Consider the following 13624-nt stretch of genomic DNA (forward strand, 5'->3'; position numbering starts at 1 on the left):
GGCTGGTGACGTCCAATAAATTACAAGGTACAAGGTACAAACCTTCCATAATAATCAGCCATCCCCAGGAACTGCCTAGCCCCCTTTTTGGTATTGGATCTTGGGCTGGCCGCAACCGCTGCTGTTTTATCAAATTTGGGACACTCCTGGCCTTGACCCAAGAGGAAGCCCAGATATTGTACTTCCACCTGCCCATCTGCACACATCTTTGGGTTTGCTGTGAGTCCTGCCCATCTGAAGGATCTCAGGACAGCTCTCAGATGCTGAAGATGCCACTGCCAATCACTATTATAAATGACTATATCATCTAAATACGCAGCAGCATATGCATTGTGCGGGCAGAGGATTCTGTCCATGAGACGTTGAAACATCGCTGGGTCTCCAAGCCACCCAAAAGGAAGTGTGACAAACTGGTGTAAACCAAATGGTGTGGAAAAGGCCATTTTTTTCACGAGACATTGGAGTCAAGAGAATGTGCCAATACCCCTTGGTTAAATCCAGTGCTGAATAAAAGTGAGGTGTGCCTAATTGATCAAGCAGTTCATCAATGCAAGGCAGCAGATATGCGTCAAATTTAGACACTGTGTTGACTTTTCTGAATCCACAAAAAAATGGACCAACCCCTCGGCCTTGGGTACCAAGACCTCCAGGCTGCTCCAGTCACTATGGGACTCCTCGATTACCCCCATGTTGAGCATAGCCTTGAGCTCATCCCGAAACACATTTTTCTTGTATTCCAGTAACCGGTATGGGCGGATGCGAACAACCACACCTGGAGGAGTCTGAAAGCGTGTTCTATGAGGTTCAAGCAACTGGGTAGAGGTGAAAACACATTAGAAAATACCTCCTGCAACCTGGTAACCTGTGCTCTCTGGGACAGTGAGAGATGATCTCTGCAGGGGACCAGGAAGAATTGGGCCGCACTTTTTAGACTTACCTCCAGTCCTCCAGGAATATCATTTTCTGATGGCTCTTTGGGTCATCTCTTCTTTAGTTTGAGTGTCCTGCATCACTCAGTATAATCTATCCTTAATAACTGAAAAGTACAGGTGGGTTAGTGCAACATTAGACTGAATTTGTTGACCATCAATTACCCTTATTTGGTTGAAGGCACGCCTCAGGATCTCGTTGCACAACTGCTCCAAGGAGAAATACCTGAGGGGAATCCCGGCAAATGGTGGACGGGCAGAGCCCTCCACACCCTCCATGTCCCACCTAACACAGAGCTGATGTCAATGGCCCTGGCACTGACATGCTGCACCCCACCTGCGAACATCACCCCAATTGCCCAGCCAATAAAAACAAGCCATTAGATGGTTCAGTGTGTTATCCTTTCCTGACAGCTTTTTTGGGACCAACAACTGGATCATCTCTTCTTTAGTTTGAGTGTGCTGCCCCACTCAATATAACTGATCATTAATAACTGAAAAGTATGGGTGGGTTACTGCAACATTAGTCTGAATTTGCTGACCAGCGATTACTCTCACTTGGTCGAAGGCACGCCTCAAGGTCTCATTTGCCCCAAAGGGAAATCCCCAAGGGGAATCCCTGCAAAGGGTGGAGGGGCAGAGCCCTCCCCACCCTCCATGTCCCCCTGAAACAGAACTTATGTCGACGGCCCTGGCACTACCTCCTCAGACAATGGCATGCACATTCCGCACCATGCAGGACCCATCCACAAACATTTCTGTCACTAAGGCTTGAAATCATTAATGCCTGAAATTAGTGAATGGGTGAGGTGAGGACTAACTGCCCACTTTATGCTTTTGCCCTCGATGTTTAATAATGATGGGCACCATCGGATATTTGTGAACATACCTGTGCACACACTTCACCTTCACCAACTTCCACACCGCGCCTGCAGACCTGCCCAGACTTTGCCCTGGTCCTGGAGGAGATGGATAGTTCTACCTGTGTAGAGAGAGAGGGAGTTAGATGACACATCAGAGATGAAGGAACAGGGGGATGTACAAACGGGAGGAAACCGGGTTCAGGGGGCTGGTTTTGGAGCCCCCGCACCTTAGTTCTGGGGAAGTGGAACTGGGGGAGTAGTAGCACAGAGAGAGAGTGAGAGAGCAAGAAAAAAGGGAGACACCTAGACCAGGAACCACCGCCAGGTGATCCTCCACCAGCTGCATGGCTTTGTCGAGGGAAGTGGGCCAGTGGCACTGGACTCCCTCCACCGTTCCTGTCAGGAGTTGAGTGACGAACTGCTCTAGTACCACCAGCTCGACAATCCATTCTGCATCTTGCTTCTCTGCCATCAACCAACAGTGACAGGAGTTCGGAAGCATCGGTGGTGCTCCTCAGGTGTCTGGCCGACACACTGCAGGACTGCCCTCTTGATGCTGGAATACTCCAGCTGTGTCCGTGGTGGCAGCTGGACATCCCCCGATAGCCAGGGGAAGAATCACAGAGCCCATTCCTCCCCTGGCCATCCCCATGCAGCTGTCGCTCCGCATAGTTATAAACTTACTGTTACACAACACTACCACTGGAGACTCCTTCCAAAAATGCAGAATAAATGTCTCCAGCCATGCTGTTATAAAAAAACACCCTCTTACCAATCAAAATGGAGAATTCACCAATGTGGTATAAATGTAAAAGTGAGATTTTACTGTATTTTCTACAATAAGGAACTTCTGCCAAATATTTATGTTTTTTATATCCAGTACAATCTGACAGAACTGCAAAAAAAGGAAGTCTGCCTGACATCACTAACAAAAATACTTATTCAGTTTTATTTCAGAGAGAGAGAAAAAATAAAAGTCTCTAAATTGGCTACACAAGCACTTTCCTTACTTTACTGAGTGTAGCTGTTCTCTGTGAGCTCGGCATTTATTTATAATGTATGTTGATGTCATGGTTCAAATCTGAACCTGAGCTGTTTAGCACAGAAAATATACTTTTGTCTAATGTGAACACAATTATACATGCTTTCATCCATTTATAGTCAATACATTTATCCCAAGTGCACTATAACTTTAGGAACTTTTCCCCCCAGAGCAATTGGGGCTAAAAATGCCTTACTCAAGACAACTGTGACATTTCCCAACCAGTGAGAACTGTGCTCAATGCCATTTATGCATATATAGTTGAAAGAATGTCCTGTGTATCCCTGGACACTGCCTTGTAGGAATCTTTCACAGTGACTAAAGAGGCTTATTATCCGTTTGTGAGCGGAACTACATAATAAACCAAGGACACACGTTTTTATCTCCACCATTAGGCGGCTATCAAGGTTCCCAAAATATTTACAGGACACTGTTACCATAGCCTCTGTGTGCCCAGATGTTATTTGTGACCATCTTCAAAGAGATAGCTTTATTGTACCACGAGGCTGCAAGAGCAATACATTCACTCGGGCTGGATTTTATCATATCAAATTCTGAGTGTTATGATCTGTCGGCTAATATAAAAGTCCATTAGGGATGAGAAGGTCGTTTTACTGACTGACACTGTAACAAAGACAAGGAGGAAGTGAGAGTCACTGCTGTTGGTGAAAATTTTTGATGCTTTGATCAGTGTGTAAGTAAGGAATAAAACACTTCGTGATGTGCTGGTATCGGAAAATAATCAACGATGATGTGCTGTGATGGAGCAGAGTTACTGTTACCACCCAGAAGATGATTATTTTCCAATAAACATCAGCACGTCCTCTTACACCTAGCAATTTTGCAACAATTACAATTCTTTATTTATTAATTAACTTCAAATATTTAATGTTGTGGAACATCTGCCAAACACAGTATCATTGATTACATATTTCTTTGTTAAATAACAACACGATTTTAAATTTGTTCATTAGGTTTGTATTATGTAGCTCCCCATGTACATTGCTTCTATAGAAATAATAATGTATTAGAATGAGAGCATTAATAAAACCAAAACTACTGTCACAGCTGCTATTATGGAAAATGAATCCCTGACTGAGGGATCAGATATGAAAACTGGACAAAGATATGGTATAATTGAATTTAGGCAACTTTCTTGGTGAAGGAGAATAGTTTCACTTCTTCTGCCTTTTGTGGAAAAAGCTGACTGGAGTGTTTTTTAACTGGTGCATGTTTCTTCGTCAAGAATAGCCATCGCAAAAGCATATCAGTCAAACAGGAAGCCATGAGAGATAGGGGATGAGGGCGGGAAGAATAGCGAAGTGGGAAATCCATGGATCTAGTGTCACCATGTTTTGATTTACATGCCAGTCTGATAGAGGCTTAGAGAGGATGCTATATTTGGAAAGAGGGACCAGAGGTGAAGTTGAGATCAGGTCTGACATCAGGGGTGTAAGAATATGAGCCATGTGTTTAAAGAACAGCATGAATGTACACACTAACTTTTAGTGTTCTGTCAACTATATAATGTTAAAATATCTCTCATAAAACACTGTATGGTGATGCATCTAGACCAACAATTCAAAGACACAGTCACTAGATAGATTTATAAAAATCTTCCTAAAGCATAATAGCAATTATAATATGTTATCTACTTTTCCTTTATATTATTATTACGTTTACATAACAGGATGAATTTATACAGATAGGCATCTATAGTCATCTGGGACGTTGCCTTGAGATGCAAAAGTGGCAGTAGATAAAACACAATATCATAACAGCATATGAATGCACAATTTAGAGCAAAAAACGTGTTTAAAACAAACAGCCACAAGAGGTTACTGATGCAAATCTCAAATCAGCCTGCTTGTTTTGACACAAGGATGTAGAGTGGCAGTAAAAAGGCTATATTACCCATAATGTGTCAGAAAACACCATACTGCCCTGCTAAGTGGTATCTAGCAGGAAATGTTTACAAGCTGGTGAGTTTTTTTCCAGTCACACAAATGAGCCTGACTTTCTTGATAAACACACACAATGGAATTTTACTGGACCCGAAAGTTAATTATTTTCCTATAAAAGCATGTCCTGAAGTAGTTTAATGCTCTTATAACACAGCAAGTTGTATACCACAGCACGTTGCAAGTTGCAAGCTAGAGCCTCCATGGATCAGACTTGTTTGTCCAGCAAATTCCACATATGCTCCATCGTATTGAGATCGGATTGGGAATTTGGAGGCCAAGTCAACACTTTTAATTCTTTGTCATGTTCCTCAGACCATTCCTGAACAATTTTTGCAGTGTGGCAGGGTGCATTATCCTGATGAAAGAGGCCACTGCCATTGGGGAATACTCTTACCACAAAGGAGTGTACTTGGTCTGCAACAGTGTCTAGGTAGGTGGTACATGTCAAAGTAACAGCCACATGAATGCCAGGACCCAAGGTTTCCCAGCAGAACATTACCCAGAGCATCACACGGCCTCCACCACCTTGCCTTCTTCCCATAGTGCATCCTGTTTGTCATCTGTAATGCATTTGAAATGAGTGTCTGCCATAAATTACTTAAGGTTAATGTTTTGGTAATACTTTACAACAGTACATGAATAATCATGCAGTAATACCCGAATTAATACTTACTTAAATATGAACTAATTATGAGTTAAGGCATGTACTAATCATGAACTAGTGAAGAGCTAAACTTAACTACGAGGTGAGTCTTATGAATTCAGGCATGAATAAGGACCACCTTAAGTACATGTTAGTACATGTTTGTTAGTAGAAACATAGAAAGACGCACTAATAATAAACACCAATAATTTCATCTTAACCCATTTTGCGTCATTCTCCATCATCCTCAGACTAAAACACGGGAAAATAATCTTATAGAACACTGGTTTTACATGTTAATAGATAAAAGCTTCTGCTAAATTAACACCCTTGTGGGCAAAAGAGCAGTGTTCTGGGCCCTAGCTACCCAGAGCACATACTAATATTACAGTGTGATTTGAAGAGAAATGGATGGAGAATGATGCAAAACAAGTTGAGATGAAATTGTTGGTGTTTTTTATTATTAGTGTGTCTTTCTACGTTTGATAAGGAGGATCAATGTAAATTAGGAAACTAATCCAGCACCATCCAGTGGTGTTTGTGCATGCAGCTGCATATGGCAAATTATGTGAACAATTTGAAATTATGTACTTTTAATTCACATTCTTTCTTATAGAGCATGCTTGATTTAGTTCACCCCTACATGTTTATTAGTACTTTAACTAACAAACATGTACTAACATCTACTTATGGTGATCATCATTCATGCACAAACTAAGACTCACGTTGTAATAACAGTTATCTCTTCATTATTTCGTGATTAATATGTGCCTTAACTCATCATCAGTTCATATTTAAGTAATTATTAATTCAGGTATTCGTGCATGATTATACATGTACCATTATCGTAAAGTGTTACCAATATTTTCATAGAGAAATGAAGAAATATTGTGAGCACTACTGTGTCCCTCTCTGCACAGTGTCTTTAATTAAATTTTTCAGTTTTAAGCTTTCATTGCTTCCCAGCTCAGAGCGCTCTCAGGAGATGATGGATGGCAAACTTACAATGTGACCATTTTACCGTTTCCACCCATATGAAGGTCTGTAGCAGACATTTCACACCAGATCAGCTAGCTGAACCAAAACCACTGAAGGTCAGAGAAAAAAGTGCAGTGCCATTGCTGTTTGAATAGTATGGGTTAAAAAATAGACAGAATGATGTGATAAATTGTTAAAGAAAATCACATGTAACACTGTATAGAAACTACTGTCATGGGGAGTATCCAGATGCAACAGCACAAGCTACTTCACAGTGAACTGTGTGGGCTAATGTTAGCTTGTGTGTTCATTTCTTACCTTCATAGTATTTTATTTATGATAAAGCACACAGTTTAAAGCCTTTCTCCAGCTTGCTACAAGGGTCTTTGCAAGTGCTCTTACATATCCAATGAACATCACTGACATTCATCTTAGGGTGCTTTTGTAGACACTGACTTTAAAATACTGCAATTATGACTGTAGTGAACGAACTGGAAACACAGGTGACGTGCCTAACTACTAATAGCCATTTAACCTAATCTTGTGTTTATACCATAGCTACCTTTATGTGCCTGCTTTTATTCACTAAGAGAGAGAGATCTGAAATTGCCCCTTATTTGTCTCATTTTTTTCTTAATTTAACACAGGAAATACACAGCCATGTTCTCTCAGGAGTTTTGCTCAACCTAAGGGAGTGTATTTTTGTGGAAATCCATGTGCTCCCACTCCTCCAACTTGTTTCCATTCCCTTCACCCTTTGCTCCTAACTGGCTGTGTAACAAGGTCAAGGTTCACAAACAAGTGAAATATGATTTGCCCCTTCACCTTTGGTTGCTCAAGTCTGATCACTCAGCGAGCCAAACATAAGTACAGTGTTCTTCAAGTGTTCCTTTCAAACCCCTCCAGGGACTTTACATTTGAACCTATGGACCAAATTTTAGGCCCAGTTGACGCAAAAGTACAAGCAGGATCAGAGAAAACTCTGTGACTGAAGCATGTTCATCACAGAGGTACAAACAGCATTCAGTCTCTTTTGCAGATGCCCTTAGGATGACAGGATTGCTCTGCTCCATCCCTGATAATAAACAGTCACCCTTTCCTCAAGCTGAACTAAGAGCCAAAGAGAGTACAAAAGTACTTTTAAAAGCCTGTTGAGAGAACATGGTTGCTTAATTCACACTGAAGGATAAACATTCATCACTATGTTTAATGAATATAATCCAATACATATTGGGCTAATTTTTTGTAAATGTGTACAATAATATTCTGAATATTTATTATAGCCTCAGAGCTTTGTACTCCTGAACTCTCAAATGACAGAACCAATTAGAGCCATTATTTATAGGCTGAATTGTTATTGCGTTACTGAGGTTAGAGTTAAATGTGGTGACCACTGAAACAGACCAAAGGCAGTGGTCTCTTTCAGCAGGATAATGCGCCCTGCCACATTGCAAAAATTGTTCAGGAATGGTTTAAGGAATATGACAAAGAGTTCAAGATGTTGAGTTAGCCTCCAAGATACCACAGCACATCTTCAGAGGTCTTATGGAGTCCATGCCTTGACAGGTCAGAGCTGTTTTCGCAGCACAAGGGGGACCTACACAATATTAGGCAGGTGGTTTTAATGTTAACATATACATATTATACATCTATTATTATACATCTATCTATCCATATATGTGTAATATTATGCAGTTAATCAAAGCAGCACAAATGCATAAAATCATGCAAATACAGGTCAAAAGCTTCAGTTAATGTTCACATCAAACAGCAGAATGGGAAAAAGTGTGATCTTTGTGACTTTAATTGTGGCATGATTGATGGTACCAGATGGCCTGGTTCGGTCTGGTTCTATGTAAACTCTAGAGACTGTTGTGTGTGACATTCCCAGGAGAGCAGTAGTTTCTGAAATACTCAAATCAGCTCATCTGGCACCAACATCCATGCCGTGGTTAAAGTCACAGAGATAACAATTTTACTGTTTTTCCTTCTGTAACACACTCGAATCAACTAATCATCTAATTAACTGCTCTTCCTGAGTATCTGAGTTCAATGAAGTATGTTAGGAACAGGGGAAAATGCTAAAAGGTGCAGGACAGGGGGTTCTCCAGGACCAGGGTTGGGAAGCTGTATGGTAAGGAAACACTCAGCTGCGGGGTTCTATATAGAACCTTCAAGGCAGTGGTTTTCAAAATAGGGTCTGTGAAGCATAGTCAGGGAGTCACCGGCTTGGGAAATGCCCTATCAGAACACTTTTGGGACTCTTAAAAAGTGTTCTTTTTTCTAAAGCTTGTATTCAGCTAGTTATTACAAAACAGTCAGTGAGTAGAGACTGGAAGTGTGTAAACTTAGTGGTGCTTTTATTGGGGCAAACCCAAAAATCATATACAGAATGTATAGCAAAGGCCAGAATACAGGCAGGCTTAATAAAGGGCGGTCCATGAAAGAGAATCACTGAATGGGAGCTAGGGTCAAAACCAGGAAGAATTATGATACATAAAACTCTGAACACAAAATAAGGCTCAGATTTAAAGCGACTAATTGCACCAAAATAACTCACAATGATAACGATAATGACACAACAGGGTATATATAAACTAAATAGAAATAAACACAAAACAGGTGAACACAATCAGACAACAAACCAATCACAGGACTATAATAGAAACCAGAGCAAACACAAGCAGCTGGTATTTTTCACCAAATGAACAACAACACAAGCCGGAAAACTGTGACAACTAGTTATAGATGGTTAAGGCAAAGGGACTGGACTCAATACAGGAGAGAAGCGTTGCGCTTGGTTATGAAAAACCTACTAAGACTTAGCATTTAATATTTTAATACATTTTCTGCTATATGAAGCTTTGAAGCTTGGTTGTTCCTGAACACTGTTCTGTTGTTTGTGTGTTTTTGAGCTGCTGCTTGGTTTCTTGGTCAGAGTGAGTTGCTCTTTTACCCAGTAGATGTCACACAAAGTCACAATGGTACAAAAACAAAGAAAAAAACAACAACCCTCATTTAGTTTTATTGAGATCTTTTACCAAGATCAATTCGTTTTTTTCTTGTGCGTGAAGAGAGAATGAAGAGGATATCTGAACCTAGTCACAGAAATATATTATTACACCAATTAAAGATGATGAGATGTCATAAAAAAATTTAAATTAAAAATTTAACTGTATTTAAAATACAATATGAATGCATTTAGATTGGCAACATGGTGCGTGCTGGAGAAACAGAAGTGAAGCTGGACTGAGATATGACACTAAACTACAAACAAAAACAATTTGAAGAAAAAAAAAGACAAAGCTATGTAATTGAAAGCTAAACATTTCACGTCTGGATGTATTGGACCCCAAACTGACTAAAGCTTTCAGTTGTGTTAGACAATACTAAGTAAGTCTAAAGTTAGACTTTAAAGTGCTTTCTTTTAAACAGACATTAATTTGTGTGATATGAATGTATTTTGAAGGCAGACACTGCTCTACCATTTCCATCCATTGCTCTACTTAATCTAGAACATTGCTTGCCTGTGTTTTAACAACTATAGTGTAAATGTCACTACAGCGCTATTCAGACAGGATTAGCTTTACTGAATGATGTCTACAGGTTATTTAGTCTATGAACTCTATGATTGCATCACACACAGAGGATCATGTTTATTTATTTGTCAGAATCTAACATTAGGTGATTAATGAACTTACAGTAATACAACTGCTCATTCATTTATTTCCAGAAAACAAAATATTGTGTCCTATGAATACATTGTGGCTTTATACCAGCTGAAAGATTGAAGAAAGGGGTGGGGCTTCATGGGTGTGTCAGTTAATACTGTAGAATTCAAATCCTCTACGAAGCTGTCAATCATTCCAGATTCACATGTTGATTGGCTCATTGTACTTGTACAATTACAATAACAGTATCTTAAAAAATGTATTTTTGAGTGATAACTCACAGCAGTGAACTCCCTGCTATGAACTGTTTAAATGTGGAGCTTGATCACAACATGTGTAAATGTGTAATGTTTATAAGTGCTAACAAATCTGCTGATTAGTGTCCTACATCACATTGAAACTGTCAGATGTAAGTATGCCCAGATATTGGAGTTTTCTACATGTTCTACACAATCAATTAGTTCATTTCCATTAGTATTAGCAAGTGTTCTCACCAATCATGACCATGAGTCCTCAGCAGGGATGCCTCAAGATCTCCATAGCTTACATTTTGGTCCAAGTTTTGGATCATTATTAGACTGTATTGGAAACTGATGAAAGGTTTCAACTTTTGTGAAAAAACAGGTTGGCCTTTTCAGTCTGATAAACAACAGGACAGCACAGATAAGAGGTAAAAATGCATTGAAGTCTGTTCAAACAGCTGTCATAGAAAATGTATTCAGAACATAAACATCGTAGTGATGTGGCTTTTAATTGTTTAATCTGGTTTAAAAGGTTCATAAAAAAAGTATTTATCATGTTTATAACCAACTAGAAGTCTTTGATCTCTTGACAAATTCAAATGTGGATCCAGAAGGCACATGATATTCTCACTGTTCAAGTCGTGAGAACACTGTTTTAGTGAACTCTGTTTCACAGTTGCCTACAGCTGGGATGCATGGAAATGGAACATAAACAATCTAATATCTGAGGCTACAATTTTAACTAGCAAGTACTTAGCCATTAAGTCCTTTATACAAACAATGTAAAAGCACAGTGACAGTGGAAACGAGGCAGGATCAACAGATGTGATGATATATGTGTATGACAGCCTGGGAAACTCAGCCTGTTGCTATGGCTGAGTTCTGGAAATCAGACAAAAATGTAGAAAAAATGTATACACTCAATAGCCACTTAGTTAGGAATACCATACTAATAATGTCTAGGACTCATGTTTGCTTTCAGAACAGGCTTCAGTAACCATTACAAGATGGATAAATTGTGGCTGTAAAGAAACTTTGTTTGTGGCTGTAAAGAAAAATTGTGTGTGCCAAGAAACCATTCCCCACACTGTCACACCACCACCACCAGCCTGAACTGGTGAAATTGGGATTCGACATCTAGTTTGGATGATCCTGTGCCCACTGTAGCATCAGATTCCTGTTCTTGGGTGACAGGAATGAAACCTGATATGGTTTTCTGCTGTTGAGTGCAAATTTCAGAAAAATGCTTTGCCAAATGAACTGATCTGAACTGATATGGATTTAGTGCAAAATGATAAATTCAGAATTACTACTGGGCTACTTGAGTTATGTTTTGTCTTTAGGAGAGCCTTAAGTGAGCACAAACCAGAGGTACTATAAACTCACATATTACACTAGAGTGTAAATAGTATAAATAAAAATAGATGACAAAGCCTCTAAACAATGGGGGTCTAATATTATCTCCTTTACTGTCTGCTGCCCCATTTCCTGAGGATGAGGATGAAGAGGAGAGCTGTTTTCACATCTCCTCTGGCTGTTTGTATGAACTGTTTATGAAGCCGGTGTAGTCTCTGTTAACTCCTGCAGAGGAGTGAGGATGTGGAAAGAATGAGAGGAAATCACAGAGCTGTGGGGCGTCATACGCCAATCACACAGCCCATGAGGGTCATGACGATTGAGATAGCACGTTGGCATTGTTGGATGGGTTCACCTATTTTGATGTTTATTAGTGAATTTCATTATTTTTCTCCCAAATGTCTTTATGGGTTTCTTCCTTAAAATAAGTAAGTACTTAAAATAGGTGAGTACTAAACTAGAGAAGTTGAACATTATGCAAAATAAGTTAATTGCATTTGTTGGCTAACCCTCCCTCTCTCTTTCTCTTTTTTAAAATCTACGTATATATGTGTCAATCTGCACTTGCATAAGTATCGTGCCACTTATTGTAAGATTATCCTTATCTGTGAATTTATTTTGACAGAAACTCTGGTTATGTGTTGACTGCACTCTATATGCCAGTGTTTCTAACCCCTTAAAAAGGTTCCTTAAGGATTCTTTGAATAATCAAGAGTACTCAGCTTCCTATATTTTGATATTCTCTGCAGTAGGGTTCTACCTTTAAGGGTTTCTCCAGAAAGATGAACCTTAAAGGAAACACTTAAGAGATCTGGATGTAGATTTAGATATCTAATAAACAAGCCAGAGGCAACAGTTTCATTGAAAAACTCCCTGAGGTGACGAGAGGAAGAAACTTTGAGAGGAACCAGACTCATCTTCTTGTGGGTAACACCTGATGGTGGGATTATAAATCATTATGGTATACAGGTGTAGATGTGTAATGACAAAAATTATTGTTACAAAAGTGTGTTGAAAGGATCTTCAGTATGAGCAGATTACGAATAAGAGAGTCTTTGTGATTAGAGTAGCAGTTCTTAGGTACAAATCTACAGTATCGGGGTGAGGTTAAATGCGGATGAGAGAAACTTGGGCATTTGATCTGCAAGGTCAAATCTTTAGGGATATATAACAATAGCTTGAAGATTTGACATCATTTTCTATATAGTCACTGGATAATAAGCCCTGGGGTTTAATCATGCATACTTTTCTTTAAGGGTTATATTGTAGACCCCACCCACAAAAGATTGCCGTGGCAACAGAGCAGCTAGATGGCTCACACTGCCCAACACACACTTAATGAAATGCCAAGCTGAGGACTAATTATCCACCTCCCTACTGAAAGACACCACTTCACTCCAAAACCCACCTCTACTCACTTTCTAATTAATGATGGTGACACACAAATACACACACAATGCCCAACCAGCTAAGATAGGGCGCCAAGGGAGGATGTCTGCTGTCAGGATCGGCCTGCATCAACACACTCCTTCATACTGGAGTTCTTTGTGTGTAAATTGAGTGGAGTTGAACCTCTAACAGGAGGATAGCTGTTTTGTCCCCAAATCTTCAGATTACACCGAGATATGTTTTTATTGACTTTGGACTCAACATCAGTTGATGTTTCTCCAGCAGTGGTGGTTGGTGATATTAGATAGGAGGGCTAAAATGTAATATCTTATAATAGCTCAACAACACCACCGTTGGGGTTTAGCAGTGCATTATATCAAGAGGTGATTGTATATATTATAGTATTATTCAAGGAAAAGTATTACATACACCTATAGGCAGCTGTATTTGTCATTTTTATAATTTTTTAAGTGGTTCAATTCTGAAATGCTCTAGTGGATTCATGTCGGGTTAATGCTAGCTTAGGCTGGAAAAAAAAAAACAGCCC

The sequence above is a fragment of the Pangasianodon hypophthalmus genome, chromosome 1 (assembly GCF_027358585.1).
Source record: "Pangasianodon hypophthalmus isolate fPanHyp1 chromosome 1, fPanHyp1.pri, whole genome shotgun sequence".
Taxonomy (NCBI): Eukaryota; Metazoa; Chordata; class Actinopteri; order Siluriformes; family Pangasiidae; genus Pangasianodon; species Pangasianodon hypophthalmus.